Genomic DNA, 24,483 nt, shown 5'->3' with positions numbered 1-24,483 from the left:
CTTTCCTCCAGCACCACAAAATTAGGTACCTCAGCTTATATTCGGGTCAGCTTATACTCAAGTATATATGGTACTCAGTTTCTGAGACCCTGTGAACATGATCCAAATGCATCCTGTCACATGACATTTGTCCCATTCCATCAATAATCCATTGGAATCCATCTGCAAAATGTCATAGAAACCGAGTAATTCTAATCGTGTTTTTTGATTTAATATGTTTCTGAGATGCCATTTTTACATGTGATTGTAAAATCAGTGTGCATTCTGTCAGCTAAAATCTCACGAGAATGGTAGTTTGAGATTTCCAAGATACATCACTGTGCAATATTAGGAACAAAAATAAAAAAGTGATGTAGGGAGGCATTCGAACAGATTTGGAGGAGCCAGTCTTCCATGGTGTGATGAGTCAAAGTATAGTATTTTCAAAACGTAAGAATCAGGTATGAAGGGGTCAGTATGCATCCCATCTGAACACACATACATCCAGTCCTTTAAAAATATGGGACACACATTGATACAGCAAAGTCTCACTTATCCAACATAAACAAGCAGGAAAAATGTTGGATAAGTGAAAATGTTGGGTAATAAGGAAGGATTAAGGAAAAGCCCATTAAACGTCAAATTACGTTATAATTTTACAAATAAAGCACCAAAACATTACAACAAATTGAGAGAAAAAGCAGTTCAATACATGGTAACATTATGTAATAATTAGTGTATTTACAAATTGTATTGAAACAGCTGGGGATCCATGTGGGAGGCTGACTGCGTTGGATAATACTGAACGCTGGATGAGCAAAGGTTGGATAAGCAAGACTCTACTGTATAAACAGAGTATCCCAGTGTGATAAGGTCCTGGTTCATCATTTTAAAAGCAACATTTTTATCTCTGCCATATAGAAAATATTTATTTTCTGCAAAGTGTGTTAATTGTTTGAAAATACTCATATTATTACCAATAACAACACTAATAATGACAATAGCAAACTTACAGATACTATTTATACAATTTTGTTCCTTAGCCTGGAATAATTAAATCACTTTCTGCAAATGGATAGAAGTGAAGAGAGAGATGCTTGACTGAGCAAAGCAATGCAGGAGAGCTAGCATAGTTGAGCGAGTTCAGAGTTAGACTCTGGAATGCCAGGTAAGAGGATAGGTATCAGTTATCCCACCCAACCAATCCAGCTGCTGACAGTGCAAGAAGAAAAGAATAGCCATAGCCAACATGGGCAGAATCCTTTAGTTGTTCAGTAAGACAGTTATCAACCCAGTATAAAACATTATGTCTTACCTCCAGAATATCAATTTTTAATAGAGAATGATGACCCAAGGTCATTTTTTTTAAAAAAATCTTCAACATATTTTGAATCATCAATAGTAGATCCTGATCCTCCTATTGCTTCCTAATCTGTGTGGCTAAAGGATTTGTGATGAGTTTTCCCTTAACTAGTTAGATCCTGTTGCCTGCAGGGGGTGACAATGTCACTTTAATTTGGGGCTTCTTTTTATCATTTCTCTTTTGCCACTTCACTTAGCAAATTAACACTAGCTTATTAAAAAGGATGAATGGAATACAGCAACTATCTTCCAATCCTATGGAGAATAGAAGTTGTCTGGAGCAATTCATTATTAATCTTTACTTCCATCCCAACTGCACTGAAGAGAACTAAAAAAAGAAAGTACAAGAAAGAAGCTACATTATTATTATTATTATTATTATTATTATTATCATTATTATGTTTCTTACCCACCTCTCCCCATGGTTCACAGCACAGTAAAAAAACACACAAGTAGTATAAAATTTTTACAAACATACATATTAAAATGCAGTTCCTTAAAAATACATATCAAGCATTTCTATATAATTATTATTATTATTATTATTATTATTATTATTATTATCTTTATTTTTATACCCCTCCTCCATCTTCCCGAAGGGACTTGGGGCGGCTTACAAAGGGACATGCCCAACAAATCAGATTAAAATAAGCATCGAAAAACAAGCAAACAATACATTAATCACACAGGACTGAGACCAAAACACAGGACACAAGTTTAAAACTCATGCTTTCAACTGGTTGGGTAGCTGACAAGATGAACTCATTTGAAATTTGGTACTGGAAGAGAGTTCTGTGGTTCACACAGATCACTGAAAAGAGCAAAAAAATTCAAGAACAAATCATTGTTGAACTCCCCCAAGAAGACAAAATGACTAAATTTGGGCTATTGTACTTTGGTTGTATCATAAAAAAACAGGATTCAGGACATATCTACACTGTGGAATTAATGTGGTTTGCAACCACTTTGTCATGGCTCGATACTATGAAATCCTGGGAGCTGTGATTTTACAAGGTCTTTAGCCTTAGATGGCAAAAAGTGCTGATATAATTCCCAGGATTTCATCTCATTGAACCATGGCAGGTAAAGTGACATCAAACTGGATTGATTCCATAGGGTAGGTGCACCCTCAATGGAAAAGACAATAGTGCTTGATAAAGTGGGAGTCAGCAGGGAAAGAGGAAGTCCACATTAAAGATGATAGATTCAATAAAGGCTTCACAGTAATGCATCTGCAGGACCTGAGCAGAACTACCAATGACTAGAGCTCTTAGTGGTCTTTCATTTATAGAGCTTCTTTAAGTTGAATCTGACTATATGTCAATCAATAACAACAAGAACATTATCCTCAGGCCTTTCATGACTTTAACTAGAGATGTACAGCTTTGCTATGAGAAACTGTTTACTTAGAAATCATGCAGAACTAAGAAAATCTACTGCTCCTTCCCCCCACAGCTCCCTCCCCTATTCCAACCAAAAGGGTAGGGGGAAAAACAGTGAACCCCATTGCTTTGGAACCATGTGTCGATTCTTTTGAAGCCGGGCCATACCCCATCATCCCCCCTCCAGGTTCAAAACAATGGAACAAGTTTAGGACAAAATTTTATGCTAAATCTTAAAATTCCTCACCTTTTTATTAATACGTGTCAAGATGTAATGTTACATTTTAATGAAGGGAGGGGGGCTTTCCTATTGATTTCTTTCAATGCCAGCCAGGTTTGACATCTGGGTTTACACTGTTATTTGCAGCAATTTAAGTTCACTGAATTTCAGTCATAGGGGCCACATTTGCATTTCATGAGCAGTGTTGGGTGAATGCATTTTATACAGTCCATGAAAACAGCAGCGGTACTGGCAGTATTAGAGTAGCTGGTAAGGATGCCTCTTCCCGGGTCACCACATAGCAACCACTATGTTTCTAAGGACAAATAGCTCCTTTCTAGCCTAAGCAACTGGATGAGAACATCAAAACATGTCTTGTATAAGCCCTCTAATACCCATTAGTGTTAGAAACTGTTACCTCAATCATGAATGACACAGCCCTAATTATTAAGGTAATTAGAAGTTATAACACTGGCAATATTAAAGGGAGAACTCCTAAAGCCCATTAACAATGTTACTTTAAGTGATCTGGCTGTGAACTGTTCAAATCTCTAATTACATTATATGTCTGTCTTAAAGGGTGATGCAATTAAGTGATGGGAGTGAGAATTAATGTATAGTGACTACTGTGCAACACTTCTAAGTACTATTTTCACAGAAAATCAGCTACAGTAATGTCATTATGTCATTTAAAGCTCTTTTTAAACCTTTAACTGTATATAGAACAGCACTGAAAGTAATTCTGTTCGTAATACATTTATCCATGTTTATGTATCAGCATAAATAGTTCAAATGCATATAACACATTTATCTACATTTCTGTGCCTGGACGTGGGCTGGATTTAACATTTGTGGACTAATGAAGGTGGGGAAAGCATACCTTTGAAGGGCAACCATGCAAGTATGAGTTATGTCTGACATTTATTTACATGTTATGTACCACCAGCCATTCCTACAGTGGGAGGACAGAGTACAGTTCCTACAAAGGTTGACTGGAGCCAGTTATGGGAGGCATATAATGCCCTTGTTAAAACATGGGCTATCAGTTCATTTCCAGGCACAAACCTATGAAACCTTATATGATATTCAGACTATCTAAAAGATTGCCCCTCCCCCCACGTAAACTTACCAGGGCTCTAAGATCTATGGGGAAATGCTATCTCTTGGTCCAGACACCATCACAGACTCCTTTGGTGGGGACACAAGAGAGAGCCATTGCCCACTCCCTGCTTTCCTTTCACTGACAGGCAAAGACATTTTCATTTAAACAGGGTTAAAGACTATTACATGAGACGGCAAACCAGCATTTCAGCTGGACCATCACATTTCGTGATGATCCTATTGCATGATACTGATGATACCGTGTGTCTTTCCAGTCCCAATTTCAGAGTGCATGCTATCACCTATAAAGCCCTATCTTTGAGACCACATTTCCTTCTCTGAACCAGTACAGGCACTAAGATCTACTGGAGATGCCCTCATCTCGGTCCCACCTCCGTCTCAAGTGCAGTTGGTGAGGATGAGAGAGAGGACCTTCTCAGTGGTGGCTCCCCGGCTTTGGAATGCCCTCCCGGGGGAGGTTAGGCTAGCTCCCACTCTCCAAGCCTTCCATATACAACTGAAGACATGACTTTTTAGACAAGCCTTTCACCGTGCACTTTATGAGAATGATATTGATTGCAGTTTGATTGTTTGTATTCTGCAACTATTGTTGCACTTTATTGAACTTAATCAGAGGGTTTTGTGATGTTTATGTTGATTGTTCTTGCTTTTTGTTGTTATCTTTGCATTTTTTGTATATTGCGTGTTTGCACCTTGAGTGCTTTGTGAGCCATCCCGAGTCCCTCTGGGAGGTGGCGGCAAGGTATATAATGTTATTCTATTATTCAATAGCATTATTTCTGTGATTCTCCCATTCTTAGCTATTGACAGGTGAAACCCATCAATAGTTCCTAGTCCTCCAATGTTTCAATCACCTATTTTGGTATATAGTTATGCTCTTTTCTGATTGTTTTTCAAAAACTAAAGTGCAAATATTTTCTAAAAATAAAAAATTAAAATTAAGGAATAGTAGTAGTGAGTGAATGTGTGGTTATGAGAATATATGATAGCCTTGGGAGGGTAGGTAGGAGGGGGTGGGATATCCTTTGCTGGAAATATTTAACCAGAGATAAAATGACTATCAGGACTGTTGCAAATGCACCCTACGTTATTACAGCACTTGTGCTGAAGCAGATGTATGCAGTAGATGATTGTTAAACTCCTCTTGATGCTTTGGCCAAATTCCAATGTCTTATACATAAACGCCCAAGTTCTCCTATTGGACTTTTTTTCCTGAAAGGCAACATCTGTATTCATTTCCAGTTCATGGAAGGAGATTTCTGCATGCAGTGTAGTGCCATGAATGAGTAGAAATTTACAGTACACAGCTTGGATGTAGTATCATGACTTTTAGTTGTATAAAAGGGCCATAGTGGTCCATGCTCTGGTTACGTCCCACTCTACATGGAGTTGCCTCTGAAGACTGTTCAGAAGCTCCAGCAAGTCCAATGCTCAGCAGCCAGGTTGCTCCCTGGAGCGAGGTACAGGGAACATACAACCCCCTTGTTACGCTGGCTTCACTGGTTGCCTATTAGCTTCCGAGCACAATTCAAAGTGCTGGTCTTGATCTATAAAACCCTAAATGGTTCTGGCCCAGTTTACCTGTCTGAACTTATCTCCCTCTATGAACCCCCAAGGACCTTGAGATCATCTGGAGAGGCCCTGCTCTCGGTCCCACCGCTATCGCAGTCACGCTTGGTGGGAACAAGAGACAGGGCCTTCTTGGTGGTGGCCCCTCAGCTGGAACTCCCTCCCTAATTAGATCAGATCTGCCCCCTCCCTCATGGCCTTCTGGAAGAAGCTCAAACCCTGGTTATGGGATCAAGTGATCACAGAATAGCTAGTTTTAATGGACTTTTTAGCTGATGGAAATTGATTGATTTGGAAGACAATGTGAAATGGCAAACTGTTTTAATGTATCTATAATTCTTTTAATATAGTTTAATTTTATATCATTTATTTTATATCATTTATTGTTTGGCATGGAATGGTGCCTGTTGGTAGCCATCCTGAGTCCTTCTTCGGAGGCGAGAAGGACGGGATAGAAATGCTCCAAATAAAAAAAATAAGAAACAAAACAAAAGGACATATAAGGGCAACAGTAGTCAAACCATGTCATTTCTCACAATGCTTCCAATAGATTATACCTGAGGTGCAAGACATCAGGCCTAAGAGCTACATATGCCCCTGAGCCAACCCTGGAAAAAAGTAAACAGTTAAGAATATTTTAACCTACTCTGTAACTTTACATTATTGCAAACTATAGTCATACAGAAAGTAAGTATAGTGTGTGCATATTTGTGTGTGAAGTAACAGGTGAGAAAAAACACTAAAATGACATTAAAATTATGTCCCTCCAGATGTTGTAAGACCCCAGTTCCTATCAGAAAGTGCTGAGAGATTATGGTAGTTTTGAACATCTGAGGGACTACAGTTCACTCAACCATGAAGTGTTTCAAAATGCTTTTTCTAAATGTTTAAAGAAAAAGCATATTGAATGAAGTTTAAAAAGTTGACAGAATTACAATCTGCACGGATATAATCACAAACAAGAATAATTAACAAATAACAAGGATAATTTTAATCAAAATCTAAACACTATTCAAGTTGAATCCTAGACATAATCTCAGTTTCAAAATGGATATGCAAATGCAAATCATTTATTGGACTGGGAATCATGGATTTTACGAATACAGATGTGTGATGATGATGAGAATAATGATGATTCAGGAGTTTCTATATTCCTAGTCAGATCAGTGGTTCTGCATCTTGAGTGTCTATTCTTTGAATAAGCAATAAAATGAACTTATTTCATAGTTAGGTGTGCCAAGAGCACAAATTCCCTTGCTTTAAAAATGTAGTGGGAACAAGCAATAACCTCTCTCTCCCTTTCCACTGAAATCCAAACCCATGCTCAAAACTATCAATTTTCCCCCTTTTTCTTTTAAAGTGGGTCTGGAAATTCCAAACAAAATCTCTGCCAGGATGATGTAAATGGGCCCTGAAGTGATTATAATTATAATTTGTGTCCATTTTTTGTGCCCTCTTTACATTACCAGAATAACATAGAGGAAAATCAGGATAAAGGAAAATCAGGCCCTTTGAAATCAGAGCTTGGAAAACAGCCAAATCTATAAATATAAAAGGAAAATGTGCTATCATCATTTCTGATGTCATCTAATTTTAGGCAAGCAGTCCACTTTCTCTTTTTGCCTGAATATTTTTATGGGTATGTGGTGGAAGGGGGTTGTCTTAATTTTAAAAAAATCAGATTGATTGACTAGGTTTTTAAGCCAATGACATAAGTGACCATGGGCAACTAAAGAAAGTAATCTTTCAGATTTTACTCTAATAATGAATAATTTTCTCCCACAGGTTGTTGTTGTTGGGGTTGCTGTGTTCCTTCAAGTTGTTTCTCACTTATGGTAACCCCAAGGTGAAGCTATCACAGGGCTTTCTGAGGCTAAGAGCATGGAACTTGCTCAAGGTCACCAAGTGGGTTTTCATGGCTGAGTGGGAATTTGAACCCTGGTCTCCAGTCAAACCATTATGTCAGGTTGGCTCCTTTTTTTTCTTCCTTAGAGCAAGTACTAATGTAAGCTTGGCCTTTAGTATATTGCATTTGGACTAGTTACTACATTTTAGATGAAAGGAAACATGCCATCAATCAATAATTTGTTGTTATTCACTGCCTTCAAGTCAACCTTGCTCTATGTCAATACTGTTAGGGACTTCTATTTTAGTTGGTAAATTGTAAACAGAATCCTATTGTTCGTCCCAGTTAAAGTAAATTCCCTAAATCAATGGCATTACCATCATTCCATAGATGTAATGGGTCAATCTAGGTATGATTAGTCATTGGGATTAGATCTACATATTTGTTTTAGTGCTGAAACAATTAGCACAAAAATCTGCAAATTATTTCTGAGTCAGTGTTTTGTGTTTGATAAAGCAAGTGCATCAGATTCAGCTTCTGCACTGCCAGACTATCACAAAATCCGCAAAGGCTATGAAATTACTACCACTATCTTTCTCTCCCTCCCTCCCCATCTCCAGAAATTATCTGTAGACCCTAGACAATAAAAGCAACAGAAATTGCACTAGGAGTAATTAGTTTAAAATAGCAAAATGCTTGTAATTATTATTTTTCCAGTAACAAAATATTAAGTATATTGTAATTTAGCACAGGATAACTTCACTGCTTTTGCAATGTAAATGTACTCTAATTATTTTGATGGTTAAGGATATATGATCTCACTATGGTTTTATAAAACTAGCTACTTTTCAAGTAACTTTCCAAGTTGCTGATATTAGACAGACACTTGAAACAATTAAAACAGAATATCATACTCAAAATATCAAAAGGATCAACCAAGAAAACAGGTGAATTAAAATCTAACAAAAGAAATTAGCAACTATCAGGAGAAGGATTTTGAAAAGAGTAATGTTGCATTCGTAAAACCTTCCTTAAACAGGAAGGTTTTTATATAGAATCATAGAGTTGGATGAGAACACTTTAAGGAAAGCTGTCCATATCTGGATCCACATCATCAGGTTCTGGGTTTTCACATCCATTTTCTACTTCATTGCCAGCTATAATCCACTCATACTAAATTGTCCCATACTCATGAATGGCTGGCAATGAAGTAGAAAATCAATTCAGGGAAGGAGAAGGGATGAAAGATGAGGCTATATCGCCTGTAAGATCCAATGCAACACTTGGAAATGTTACTATTCTGATTTTCAAGTTCTTTAACAGTTTTTTTACTCCGCCTGCTAAAAAATTAACTACTTTTTAAACTATCCATGTTCCTGAACCTTTTGTGGGGATACAATCAAACACTTTAAATAATTCCCTTTAAATCAGTGTTTCTCAACCTTCCTAATGCCGCAACCCCCTAATACAGTTCCTCATGTTGTGGTGACCCCCAACCATAAAATTATTTTCATTGCTACTTCATGACTGTAATTTTGCTACTGTTCTGAATCGTAATGTAAACATCGGATATGCAGGATGTATTTTCATTCACTGGACCAAATTTGGCACAAATACATAATACACCCAAATTTGAATACTGGTAGGGTTGGGGAGGATTGATTTTGTCATTTGGGAGTTGCAGTTGCTGGGATTCATAATTCACCTACAATCAAAGAGCATTCTGAACTCCACCAGTGATGGAATTGAAACAAACTTGGCACACAGAATTCCCATGATCAACAGAAAATACTGGAAGGTTTTTGGTGGGCATTGGCCTTGAGTTTTCGAATTGTAGTTCACCTACATCCAGAGAGTACAGGGGACTCAAATAATGATGGACCTGGACCAAACTTGGCACGAACACTCAATATGCCCAAATGTGAACATTGGGGAAGTTTGGGGAAAATAGACCTTGATAGCTGCTGGGATTTGTAGAGCTCCCATGAGCAACAGAAAATACTGGAAGAGTTTGGTGGGCATTGGCCTTAACTTTTGGAGTTGTAGTTCACCTACATCCAGAGAGCACTATGGATTCAAACAATGATGGATCTGGACCAAACTTGGTTCCTAAGACCATCAGAAGTACATGTTTTCTGATGGTCTTTGGTGCCCCTCTGACCCCCCCCCCCCCCATGACCTCCAGGGGTCCCAACTTCCAGATTGAGAAACACTACTCTAAATTCAATTTAAAACTGGATCCGATTCACCATCCCACTAGCATGTGAGCCACAAGTATTTCAACTTCTCAAACACCCATACCTTCTCCCTGAAAGACTGATGATTGCAAGATCAGATTCAGTTTCTTCCTAAGTATTTACATGACAATAACATGTGATTGGTTGATTGATTGATTGATTGATTGATTTAATGTATATCCTTTTCTCCCAGAATGAAAGACAAGACAGTCCCCACATGCTATTGATGAGGGTAGAAGTCTTAGTCATTGCCCAGTTTATATCTCTCAGTATGATTTTCCAGCTTGATGTTGTTCCTTGACCATGCATCTGTGTGTTGAATTTCTGAGTCTTAAGCAAGAGTACTGAACTCACCAACATCCATTTATTCATGTGTAAATGTTAGGATGCCTGGTTTATATTTTCTGCATAAAAGCTTCACAACTTTATTAGCTGCAAAAAGGTAGCTATTAAGGTCAAAGACTGGAATTCATCATAATAAGTATAGTTATTTGCTTCAGACATTTATGCAGTACCTCAGCAGCAGCATTGACAGTACTGTGCAATTTCTTTGTATTAAGACAAATCTAAGAATTGTATTCACACCTGCCCTGAATGTAGCTCTCTGGGATGCCTCTTGGCCAAAATCACCAGTGACATAAATGAAGGCATGTTAAGATGTATATATTGTTCAGCAAATGTGTGCTATCAGGCATATGAAGGGACTTAAGGGAGGGGGTATGCCAAGTCCTTCGTAAGCTGCCAAGTTGAGAGAGACTGTCAGCTTTTCCATACATAGCAACATATGGCAAGAATAAACTGAATTGATAAGGCTTCTCTAAGTGACAGATTGAAAGTGTGTCTGCTCTGTTTTTAGTCTTTTTTGCAATGGCTGTGCAGCCCAAATGCTCCCATGGGTTCTACTCATGCCTTTTTAAAAGGTTGTTGTGTTTTTCAACAAACTAGAGACTAGACGTACTGAAGCTTGCAGCTGGAATTTAGTAAGCAGCTCAAATTGACAGGTCTCCAAGCAAAGTCTGTAATGAGGATAGGCAACTGAGGCATTCCAGCGGTTTTGGACCAGTGCTGCACTTTGGGTTTTAGTCTGGTATTAAGTCTATTTGGGGAATACAATTCAACACCCTGGCTATCTCCAGTACCATTCAGATTAAAAACCAGAATGCATTCACAACTCAGAACCAAAGCCCAAACCTATGACTAGCCAATATAAGGTGTTCCTTTATATCACTGTTGTGCCATTCAATTTCCATGTATAACAACTGCAGCAGTGGAAGTATGCAATCTGATTATATGATGAAGGAAATGTGTTTATACTTAATGATTTTGCAGGATAAAATTGAATGGCTAATGCAATTGTTTGTAAATGTTTCATATTTCCCACAGACTTAGTCCAATTGAGGATTTCACTTGTTTTTATATGCTTTAGTGCAAGTTATATAATCCACTATACTTTTCTCGCTTCCAACATGATATGTAAATCAATTTGCTCTTTGTCACTATTTTGTTACCTGAGTTTTCTTGATGATCCACATTTGACTTCCTCCAAATTATATGTAAAGTTCTCCATGACATCTGTTTTACTATTTCTCTCTGAGTAAATCCATATATATATATGGATTTGCTCAGAGAGAAATAGTAAAACAGATCTCATGAAGATTTATATATATATATATGGGTTATCCAAAAAGTAAGGTTACAAGATTTTATTAAAATACAAAGAATGAATATATTTTAATAAAACTCACATGGATTGTAGCATAGGTGTTATATAATCACCATTCAGTTCAATACATTCTGTCATCCATGGGACAAATTTTTGATGCCTGTGTCATAGAAGTTTCCCTCCACCTTTTTCAGCCAGTTCATCACTTCAATTTTCACCTCATCAGAAAAGTGTTTTCCACCCAGATGTTCCTTCAATTTAATGAACAGATGATAGTCGCTGTGTGCAAGATCAGGGGTGTGAGAGGGGTGGCTTAAAACATGCCAACCGAATGAAGTCAACACCTCTTGTGTTGCATGAGTGGTGTGCAGACATGCATTGTCATGAAGGAGACAGACTTCCACCATCAGCATCCCATGATGTTTGTTTCGGATGGCTCTGTGAAGTTTCTTCATGGTTTCACAATATATTCCATAATCATTTTGTCACATGCTGCCTTAACATTATATTCTCTCTGTAAACTAAAATGATTTTGTTCATGCCCTTAGCATTAGGTAGCGTATTATAGTGCAAACTTTTCACTTGGAGGGAAATGGAAATAGAATGCTCATCTTCTGTTGCTTCCACTGGCTTCCCGCTACATGGCAGTGATACCAGCTTCCCCCGCAAATTTCCCATGAGAGCTATGTACCTTGTAACCTAACTTTCTGGATAACCCATATAAATACACACATACACACACATGTAGGAATCTACAAATACACACATACACACACATGTAGGAATCTACAATGCATTTTTTAAAAATCTGATCAATGGAGCAGGTTACAATCTACTAAGCCTTCTGCTGTAGTGTCCTTAAGCCTGTTCATGCACACACAAAAAACTAAATTCCTCTTTGAAGCATCCTTTAAATGTGTAGACATGGACAACCTCTTGAGAAAGATAACAGCTAAACTGGATGGAAGCTGTTGATGCTCTGCTATCTTGATTGTGTCTAAGATGGTGTACCCAGTGGGTTTTTTGAAGGGTTATAGTAGAACATGGAGAAATACCTTGGGTATCTTAGACAGCACAGCAGCCAATCCGTGCTCCTAAAAATAGTAATATTCTTTACTTTCTAGGATAGGGTTGAGGAATGTATACCCCCTCCAGATTGTTGGAGTGGAGCGTACATAGCAATATTAAAATGCAATGGGAATTGTAGTCCAACTTGTGGAGGGTCAATAAATTTCCACTCTCTTTCAAGTGGATCTCTTGTGTACACTTCCATCGGGGCGGCCTTGTTGAACACAGTGTCTGTATATTGGTTTAATCAGCAAGTTAATCAAATAAAACTTTCACTTAATTATGAAAGATTATGATCAGTGGACTATGGATTAAGAGCATACTCATTCATTTTTTTCACACTGTAAGCTATTGCAAAAAGAAATGAACCAGCAAATATTAAAGATAGAGGGGTTTTTTTCTAGCAATGAGATTATGTAGAATTTTTTAAAAAGCATAAGCTATCTTATACCTTCTTCAGTATCTGAAAAATACACTTCATTGGAGGGAATAGTATTCCAGTGAATTAGCCCTTGTGAGCTAGAACTCCGTTGTTCTGTCATTCTCCAAAGGAAGTGGTTGAACATTTGTGTACAATGTGGAAAGTCTGCTTTCAGTTCAAGGCTGTGAAACCAGAGCTGTGAATGCTTGGCAATTGCTCACACAGGTGCACGTGAATACATTTGGATGTGAATTCAGTTGCACATCTAAGTGTGCGTTCACTTGGCAACTCTGCTGTTTAACACAAAAGTTTGTGTAACTCCACATTTGGTGATATACATGGTGCAGCTTTAGTGTAGGATCTTGACTGCAAATTAATCCATGACAAAATGAAAGATGAATGAAAAAAGGCCAGGGATTCTTTGAATTGGTTGACAGTTCCAGACATTATTTATTTGTGTTGGTGCCTTGCATTCATTGACAACAATTTAGGACTGAAACAACAAATGCTAATGCAATCATTTCTAAGTAACTCAATTCACTCTAATAGTATATACTGTCAATAAAAAATCATGTCATATACAATTGTTATGTTTTGCCTCATTTATATATACTGTGAGTCATTTGTAAGGGAAAGTGGGGGTGTCACAATGCCTGGAAAGGTTCCTTTTCAGACTAGAATTCCCCCAAATCCACGAGCAAGAGGAATAACATGTTCCTTCAGGAGAATGGTTTGAAGCGCTGGTGATTTATACATAATTTGTGTGCTCGTTTCTTCAATTGAAGTGCGCCCCATGTAGGAAAACATAACATTTGAAGTGGCCCTTAGTCTGCATAACCCTACTGTAAAAAAATACATTTCTGAGTAATTTCACCTACAAAGTATCTTCCCAATGTGTTCATTAGGCTCACAATTAAGCACAAGAAAATGCTTATCTCTTTGAATTGCTTTGAACATTTAAAAATGCTATATAAATGCTAAGTATTCTTATCATCTTACATTCACCAGAAAAAATGTCATTCTTAACCTAATGAATACATTTGGAGAATACATTACCTGTGTGGGGGGCGAAAAGGCTCTGTTAAATTCAGATGATTGCATTCTTTCTCGCTTTCTTCCTTCCTTTCTAACATCATTTGGTGGAACACAAATAATTATCCAGCAGAGTTGAGTTTCCCTTTGCATGCAGTCTGTGCCATTTCCCTGCCGTTAGACTGAGCTGAAGCTTTACCTAAGAACAGAGGGTTGTATCTCAGGCAAAGAAAAAAATGACATTTGGAATCGGTCCACTTTACTAAACCGCTCCCCACATCTTAGATCCAGATGATAAAAGGCTCTTCCCTGGGTGCCTCCTCAAAGGTTGTCTCAGTAAGGCTGAAAGACACCCCACAGGAACCTGAGAAATCCCCACTCATCGAAGCCAAGTGGGAATGAATGACCCGAGAGAAGGGTCAATAGAATCAGGATTGACTTCAGGGTCCCAAAAAGAAACATGAAACAGAAATTGACAGAGATTGTTCTCCTGGGGAATCTTCGGGTCCCTGTGTAAATGTCAAGTCAAAATCAAGTTTATTTGCTTAGGTTTAAACAACAGTTTGAAAGGCCTTTTTAAAAGCCCTCAGGGGCTTTAACATTTAATTATACTTCCAATAGCCCAGGGATGACCACTTTCTTGTTGTGTGTGCTACACACAGCATTAGATCATGCCATGTATAGAACAAGTGGGTTTGGATTTATGGCATATCAAAAGCAAAGGTGAATAACAAACTATTATTATCATTATTATTATTATTATTATTATTATTATTATTAAAATTATAAAACCCTACATTCCAGGAACCGGTAGGACTGATTCTTCAAAAGATTTTACTTTATGTCTTGTTTTTTATGTGATAAATTTCTATATAGAAAACATCAGGTTTTCCTAACCATTCCATATGCCAACAAGTGCTGCACCTGTATTGTTTACCCAGACCAGTGCTGGTCCCATGGTTTAAAAAAGCAGTCAAGAAAATACATTAGCAGATTACTGGCATTTAGTGTTCAAGCAGCCTCAACCTGATAATGGACAATCTGTGTGGTTTGGTGCTCTAGGTCTTCTTTCAAGTTTTTCAATATTTGCCTTTAATGACATAGAGTAAAGGAGGCATGCAACACCTATGCTAATCGTTTGAAGGAGTGGCAATACTGCTGGCACAAATAACTCTGCAGTGCCCCTCAGCACTACTTCTATTTTGATTCAATGCACAACTATTGTGTGCAATGTACAGTTAGTTCTGGGTACCAGGATTATTTTCCCCCAAAATGTGTGACTTTGTCATGATGAAATATGATATATGGTTTGAATAGAATTGTATGAAAAGAATGATTGAACAAGACCTTATAATTTTGACGACACCATTCTGAATATTTAGGCCTGGAAAACAACTACTCTCATGAACTTTAATTAAAAGTTGCTGAACTGCTGAAATTGATAAGAACTGTGACAATAATTAACTATTGAACTTTTGGGGGAAACCAACATGTTTACATCTGTTTATTAGAGACAATGGCTCTTTTAAGTTAAGGAAATGTTTACAAGATTCCTTACATTAAGAAGAAAGTCAACACAAGGCTTGTGTTTACTAACACCAATTATGAAGAGTCAACATCGATCCAAGAACTGATGGAAGCCAGAATGTTTCAGGTTGGAAAAACAACCTTGTTGGCCATTTATAACTTTAGGGCAACATCAGCAAAATATTGCTATATGAGACCTTATTACAATCCAAAATTTGTGGCCAATCAGAGGAGTCTAACCCACCTGTAGTTCTATTACATGGGAAGAACAGAGATGGTATATATATTTGGGAATGGCAGATCTGCAATGAAAAGCAGAAATTTTGTCACTTGGGCTCCTTTTATCAAGGGAAGAGAAAGGAATATTATTCTAGAGTTTTGGATTTTGTGCAGGAAGTCAGGTTCTGCTGTATGGAAAACAGGGATCTGATTCTTGGAATTGTGCTTAGGGACAGGATGCATTTTGGCATTTTAGAAGTTTTGGAATATGCATTGGCAGATTTGCAAGGAAACATTCTGGCCTAAGAGATGTTCTTCACGGAGGAAGAATGGTGAAATGGTGATGTATGTATGATGATGGATGAATGTTTGTATGGGTAAGTGACTACTGAGTAAAAATGTAATTCCCCTTTGTTTGTTAGCCGATGTAACTGTAGGTTGTTTGTGAATCCAAAGTAGTTACATAGAATCTGTATATCTGTATGTCTAAATGTTGTTCTGAAAAAGTTCTGATATCCTTTCTCCTAATGGAAAATTGCAATAAAAATAACCTATGCTTTAAAGTCATTGAAAGTTATTCATAACACCTTCAAGTCAATCTGAACTCATCCAAACCCTACTCTAGAATTTTCTTTGCAAGATTTACTCAGAGGAGCTTTGTTATTGCCTTCCTGTATAGCTGAGGGAGAGTGACATTTGCTGAATATCACCCAGTGGGTTTCCATGCCTGAGTGGGGATTTGAAGTCTGGTCTCCTGCAGTCCTAGTCCAACCCTCAAGACACTACAACATCCCGGACTCTTATTTGTTGTAGTTACTGGTGCAAACACAAAAGAGGCCAAAGAGGGCTGTGAAGCCTTCCCTATTTAGCCTTAAATCTCTTGCTATCCTATATTGAAACTTAGATTGAAGATCACAATGGGTTCATCACCCCATATGAAAACCACTAACCACTATTGGCTGGATCATCAGATGAAGTGCCCAAAATGTATCTTCCTTGTTTCCCTCTGCTAAACTAAGGACACAAAGTAGGCCAAAACTAATGTGCTAGTGTGGTAAATCAACAATTTATGCAAGTACTGTTGAGCTGATAGATCTATTGTAGTTGGATTCAGGGCTATGTCCTAGTACCTCTTCTTACTGTATTCTGGAACCCAGATATTGCAGTTACTCTTCCCCAGTGTCAAAGTGGTAGAAATCTTTTCTTTTGGAATATTATTGAGTTAGAATTGATCTCAAGGAGCTGCAGTGATGCAATGGGTTAAACCCTTGTGCTGCTGAACTGCTGATCTGAAGGTTGGCATTTCGATCCACGAGACAAGGTGAGCTCCTGTCTTTCAGCTCCAGTTCCTGCCAACCCAGCAGTTCGTTAACATGCAAATGTGAGTAGATAAATAGGTACCACTTTGGTGGGAAAAGGCAATCTTGCCGGCCACGCAATCAGGAGATGACAGCGCAGGCTCCTTGGCTTGAAAATGGAGGAGAGCGCCTCCCCAGAGACGAGCACCGTCTCCAGAAGCCAGAAATGAAAGGAGAAGCCTCTGCCTTTGTTTGTGTTTTTGTGTCTCATTGTATATGATTGTAAAGGCACTGAATGTTTACCTATGTATGTAAATGCTGTAATCTGCTCTGAGTCCCCTAGAGGAGAAGGGTGGAATATAAATAAAGTGTATTATTGTTATTATTATAGTGTAGTACTACCACCACCTCTGTGCATGAGATCCAGAGCAAAACTATGGCCAGCACATGGGTGTCTAGTTTCTGATTGAATATTGCCACCAAGAAAAAGCCCCACCAAAATATCTAGGTAATTAGTTCCACTCCCATATTATTCTTACTGTGAAGAAATTACAAATTAATTAAAAAACACATTCCCTGCATATCTGGAGTGCCAAGGCAGCAAATGTGGAAATATTCTACACATACATATATTCATCTATGAGACTATAATACATGGTGAAAAACATGACAGACGAAATATAATCACCACTGGAACAGTTCACTAAGGTATTATTATTATTATAATTTTAAAAACTCAAAATTAGGTATGTGTCTCACAAAATTCAAGATCAGTCCCTCAGCTAGAGTCTGAAGACTCCTGGGAATTTTTGGAAATGAAATATTATCTTGATCTCAAATACTGCATAACCCATGTCTCGTGTGACCCAATGATAAAGAAATAGCCAAGGGTCTTGTATCACTTCCACTAACATTTAAGTGTGTCATCCATGAGAAAAAAAAATAACAATCTGAGACAAATTATATGTTTTTTTACACTAATCAAAATTCAGAAGAGCCTGGTAACTCTAATGTCAGTAGGGTAGTGAATCCACACTAGGATTTGTCCAGACTTGAAAGAAGACGTGCAAACCACTGAACCCTGTCTCCAAAAATCAGCATTTTCTGTCATTTACACTAAACCCCAGAGTGAATGCAACATGCCACTAACCCCAGAGCCACTAGCCTCTTTTGTGGAATTTTCTCAAAAGTGCAAAATGGGCATACTTTTTGACACCATTTGGTTGGTCCTATTTGGCCTTGGGTTCCTTATAATTATTGGGCAGCTTGTGATGCCAGACTGGAAAAATCTGCATCTGCTGAAATCCCATCATTCAACACAACTATAAATGGTGCCACATCCCTGTCATCCTGAGCCCCTGGTTGCTTTATTTTGAACCATTCCCCCACCCCACCCCCACCCCCCAGCCTTGTTGGCATTCATCTCATTGCCTGCAACTAGTAGAGGCAGAAACAAATGGAAGAATAACTCCCTTGACGTTACTGTGTGGGATCAGAGCTAGTGTTCGGCACAATACAGGGTTGCGTCCTGCAGTGAATTAAGCTTTGCCAGGGTTCAGTATGGCAGGAAGGTGGGAAAGGGAAGGAAGGCCTGCTCATTACTCTCATTTGTGGCAGAGTCCCTTCTTTGTGTTTCATGCAGAACAGTTAGGCACTGCCCCTTCCTATGGACAAGTGAGCAAGGTTACAATCTGGCCTTTATTGTCAGACAAATGTAACTAAACCCACACTATTCAGAGCAGTGGAAAGGAAAGTAACTAAAAAGATGTATAGCACAAGAAAAGGGGACCCTAAGGAATAATTTCCAAAGTAAATGTCTGTGTGTGGCTTAGCTTAACAATGGATAAAAGGAACAAAGACTTTGTATAGGAAATATATTGTGTGAAATTCCTAAGCAATATTCAAGCAGAAGGTAGGTAGAGTTGGAAATATAGTAATGCCTCTAGAAATTGCCTTACACTTCCTCTGTCCAGTGATGTGAAAATACCTTTAACTTCAGTAAATGGAGATGTGAATGTTGAGTCACAGCACTCTATCCAAATCCTTCCCATTCACCCTCAATATGTATTTAATAGGGTTGCAAACTTTAATTAGTGTGATTCCAATTACAACCATGATTGCTTTTATAGCTGATTACGTACATATGTTTCAGATTACACTGTTCATAGGAGATTCCCGTTTGTTTGTTTTTAATTTTTGAATTTAAATTCTAAATAAGTTTAGATCTTTGTTTCTGCTTGTGAAGACATCACTATTTTATAATTTTTTTTGCAAGATGTTTGCATTTATTTTGCTGGAAGATCAGGAAACTGAATGAATCCATTTTGATGTGAGTGAAACATCTTTGAAATTGTTATTGCAGTTTGAGATAACCTTGCAAGGCGTATGGATTTCCTATTGAGACAGTCCAAAGCAATGCAGAAAATAAGAATAACATCCATCGCTTTACAGTTAGCTCATCCATTCTTAAAATAGGCAGCAACTCTTTTATGTGAAATTGCAGATTACTGTACTTCTCAAAAGCATATATTTGGATCAGCCACATCCTCAGCAGTAGTTTATTTTTTTCTCATGAAAAGCTCTAAGCTTGGATGTTGGCTGAGGATTGGCTAACATCAGATTTGCCCTAAATCAGTGGTTCTCAATCTTCCTAATGCTGCAACTCCTTAATACAGTTCCCCGTGTTGTGGTGACCACCAACTATAAAATTGTTTTTGTTGCTACTTCATAGCTGTAATCTTGCTACTGTTATGAATCGTAATGTAAATATCTGATATGAAGGATGTATTTTCACTCACTAGACCAAATTTGGCACAAATACCCGATACGCTCAAATTTTAATACTGGTGGGGTTTGGGGGGTTGGGGGGTGATTTTGTCATTTGGGAGTTATAGTTGCTGGGATTTATAGTTCACCCACAATCTAAGAGCATTCTGAACTCCACCAGTGATGAGATTGAATCAATCGTGGCACACAGAAATCCCATGACCAACAGAAAATACTGGAAGGGTTTGGTGGACATTGACCTTGAGTTCTGGAGTTATAGTTCACCTACCTCCAGAGAGCACTGTGGACTCAAACAATGATGGATCTGGACCAAGCTTGGCATGAATACTCAATATGCCCAAATGTGAATGCTGGTGGAGTTGGGGGGAAATAGACTTTGACATTTGGGAGTTGTAGTTGTTGGGATTTATAGTTCACCTGCAGAGCATTCTGAACCCAACAATAGAACTGAGCCAAACTTCCCACACAGAACCCTCATGACCAACAGAAACTACTGTGTTTTCTGATGGTCTTTGGTGACCCCTCTGACATCCCCTTGTGACCTCCCCCCTCCCCCCAGGATCCCGACCCCCAGGTTGAGAAGCATTGCCCCAAATCTAAAAACTTTGCCTATTATTCCAAGCCAGCCTTTTCCATCTAAGTTTCATAACAGGGCTCATTCTCTTTGAAATCTGCTAAAGAGAAGATACAGAAATATAATTAACATTGTAATGCTAACTGTTTCACTTAAGCTATAGAATTACTGTTTCGTTGAACTGTAGGGTTCAAAGGTACTGTTTAAAGCCAAACCATCCATGGATTTTCTAGGCTTCAGAACTTTCCATTTCAGTTACCTTTAAGTCTAACTTTGTTATGATACTTGTAATAAGAATGTGAAGTACAGATACATTACATTTCTTTTCTGTTGTTTTTAAGATGCTTCCTTTCAAGCTGTCAATGTGGAAATTAGAATTAAACTCTGAGACAAGAGCTTATTCCTAGAATAAAAGAAATTGGATATTCTTAGACCTCAGCAAATGTCCTTTTTAGAACATATTCAGCCATTGCTTTCAGCCATGAATTTCCCTCTACTGACTAAAGCAATATTTCCACTCCTGATGAACAATCAAAAGATTTATTTTTCCAGTAAATTAATAAAGGCAGCAGATCCCATTATGGAAGCTAAGCAGGATCGGTCCTGGTTGGCCAGTGAATGCCAAGTGCTGTGGGATATATTTCAGAGAAAGGAATTGGCAAAACTACCTCTGACTATTTCTTGCCATATGAAATGTATGGGGTGGCCCTAAGTCAACACCAACTTGAAGGCATGTACAAACATTCATATACACACCAAAATTAGCCATGCTTACTTGGAGAAATAGGGAATCCGTGAAACAAAAAGATATGGAAGGAATGTGCTGAAGGAGGGTGGACTACAAGGACAAACCAGTTTATTTACTGTAAATTAATGATGTGGAAAAGGTATGAATTTTGTTCTCAGATGACTTTTTTAGTTTTCCTTTTTGTTTTTTACTTGGTTATGTAGATGTTCACTTGGGCTGGGACCATGTTGATTAGACCCAACTAATTGAATCAATTACTAAATAATGAGTCAACACTTAAGTAAATCTAATTGATTTAATGTCCCGACTCCAGCTGAGACAAACAATAAAAATTTCGGCACATTTTTTCTTCTCTATTTGTAATACATTGTAAGTCTGTCAAGTGTTCACATTTTCAACACAAGATGTTCTCCGTTCCATTGATAGTCTGAGAAAGGGATGAAAAAGAATGTTAAAAGCTGAAAAAATAAATATACAGAAGTCCATGTTTCAGTTAATGCAAACTGAACAATACCAAGACAACAGACCAATTGGGGAAATTCTGTTGCAATAGTGTTAATATTAACTGTGAGCATGAAGCATATGAAAAAATTTAAGAAGGATACATAGATTGTGTAAGAATCAGTCATATGTTTCAGTACTGGTTTGGTTTTCATCTCTCCATGTCAAAATAAAAAAATAATAATAACTCAGCCCACACCTGAATGAAAGGAGTTTTGCTTAGTATTATAGCTTGTGTCTCAGTTTCTACCTTCATCTAAGTATATATATATACACAATGTGGTGCATTTCATTTACGTATTTCTTTCCATGCAAAAGCACATTGTTCAACCATACAGCCGGAATTGGAAAGATAATCTCAATTGCCATCATTTCAAAGAATGAAGTTAAAGAAGACACATTCTGTCCTGTAATGGTGTATAAAGAGTATAGACTAGTGTTGGGAATTGCACAGCCCAGATGTTGGAATATAACACATATATATTCCATGGAATCTGCTGGTGAAGCTTATGGGAACTGCAATCAGTCATTTCAGGGGTGTTATATTTTTGCATCTAATCTAAATCACAGCAAGTGGGGTTCATGTACAGGAGTCAGGAGTGTTCTAGAGTTCCTTCACAGAACTCTTCGTGTTAATATATTCTAAATAGGAGGATTCCTGGTTTCCATGCTCAGAAGAATTTATACCTATTTCTTAAAATCACAATATATCTGGTAGTACTAGACCATCATTGATTTGGGTTCTAGCAGTAACATATTGTCAGATGATGTGGTACATTACAATCAGTGTCACATTTTGTTATTATCTTATTGTGATCCTATCTATTATTATTATTATTATTATTATTATTAACTTTATTTGTACCCCGCTAGCATCTCCCGAAGGACTCGATGCGGCTTACACAGGCCGAAGCCTCAAAACAACAATACAGTAGAGAGCATAACATCACAATAGCAAGCAAATCAGCAATAAACAAAATAGCATAACACCACAATAACAAAGCAAATCAAACAATAAGCAAAATAACAACAATAGCAGTACATCAAGACATTATTAAAACTGGTTCGGCCGGCGCACTGGGGTACAAGGGTTAAAAGTGCTGAAATGGCAGGAGGCACGTGGGATTAAAAGTGCAGTGTGCAGCGACAATTAGTTATGCTAAGGTGCTACTAGGACTTGGGGTGGGGATTCCTAGTCTGAGAAGGCACAACGGAACAGCCAAGTTTTTAAATTCCTTCTGAAAACGGCTAGAGTAGGGGCCTGTCTGAGATCTTTTGGGAGGGCGTTCCAAAGTCGGGGGGCCGCCACAGAAAAGGCCCTGTCCCGTGTCCCCACCAAGCGCGCTTGCGACGTGGGTGGGATCACGAGCAGGGCCTCTCCAGATGACCGAAGCGAGCGTGTGGGTTCGTAGATGGTGATGCGGTCACGCAGGTAGGGTGGTCCCAAACCGTTTAGGGCTTTGTAGGTAAGCACCTGCACCTTGAATTGGGCTCGGAAAATAAATGGCAGCCAGTGGAGCTCCTTAAACAGAGGGGTAGACCTCTCTTGATAATGGGCCCCGGTTAACATCCTGGCTGCTGCCCGCTGGACCAATTGAAGTTTCCGAGCCGTCTTCAAGGGCAGCCCCACGTAGAGCGCATTGCAGTAATCCATTCTAGAGGTGACCAAGGCGTGGACCACCCCGGCCAGATCAGCCTTCACGAGGTATGGTCGCAGTTGGCGCACAAGTCTCAGTTGCGCAAAGGCCCTCCCGGATACCGCCGACACCTGAGCCTCAAGTGTAAGCGAAGAATCCAAGAGGACGCCCAAACTGCGGACCTGTGGCTTTAGGGGGAGTGTAACCCCGTCCAACACAGGTGACCACCCTATACCCCGATCCGGTTTACGATCGACCAGGAGGACCTCTGTCTTGTCGGGATTGATCTTCAGCTTGTTCTTCCTCATCCAGATCGACACAGCGGCCAGGCACTCGTCTAGCACCTGAGAAGCCTCCTTGGAATTAGGTGGAAAAGAGTAGTAGAGTTGTGTGTCATCCGCGTAGAGATGGCACCCAACTCCAAAACTCCGGATGACCTCTCCCAGCGGTTTCATGTAGATGTTGAAAAGCATGGGAGACAGAATAGAGCCTTGCGGGACCCCACAGGTCAAAGGCCAGGGGTCGGAGCAGGCGTCTCCCAGCTTCACCATCTGAGTTCGTGCCTCCAGGAAGGACTGGAGCCACGACAAAACCGTGCCCCCAAGGCCCATCCCGGAGAGACGACCCAGAAGGATACCATGATCGATGGTATCGAAAGCCGCTGAGATGTCCAAGAGAACCAGCAGGGTCACACTCCCCCTGTCCAGCTCTCTGCGGAGGTCATCCACCAAGGCGACCAAGGCTGTCTCGGTGCCATGACCAGGCCTGAAACCAGACTGTGACTGATCTAGGTAGTTGGTATCGTCTAGGAAGCCCTGGAGCTGAGAGGCGACCACCCTCTCCAGCACCTTACCCAAAAAGGGGAGGTTGGAGATCGGCCTGTAATTATTCAGCACCGTGGAGTCAAGGGAAGCTTTTTTGATAAGTGGGCGAACCACGGCCTGCTTCAAATTAGATGGAAAAATTCCTTGCTCCAACGATGCATTGATAATCGGTACAAACCAATCAAGCAACCCCCCTCTGGCTGATTTAATGAGCCAAGATGGGCATGGGTCCAGAGATGAGGTGGTCGCTCTCACAGCCCCAAGAATCTCCTCCACGGTTTCAGGAAGAACAAGCCTAAAAGAATCCCACAAAATTGGACAAGCAGGTGCCTCCGTCACCTCTCCTGGCACTGCGATGGAATTGGAGTCGAGCTCGAGACGTATCTGGGCGACTTTATCTGCAAAATGGTGTGCGAAATCGCGACACCGAGCTGCGGGGTCGTCAGGGACCTCCTCCACCGCAGGTG

General features: G+C 39.1%; 1 long non-coding RNA gene across 2 annotated transcripts in view; it reads left to right on the top strand.

Moving 5' to 3' along the window:
- Positions 1-24,483, top strand: part of LOC137096733 (uncharacterized) — a 151,206-nt gene that overhangs the window by 20,938 nt on the left and 105,785 nt on the right. The gene's annotated exons all lie outside the window — the stretch shown is intronic.

The sequence above is a fragment of the Anolis sagrei genome, chromosome 3 (genome assembly GCF_037176765.1).
Source record: "Anolis sagrei isolate rAnoSag1 chromosome 3, rAnoSag1.mat, whole genome shotgun sequence".
NCBI classification, from domain to species: Eukaryota; Metazoa; Chordata; class Lepidosauria; order Squamata; family Dactyloidae; genus Anolis; species Anolis sagrei.
The sequence above is the reverse complement of the archived record's forward strand: the minus strand, read 5'-3'. Positions and strand labels throughout refer to the sequence as shown.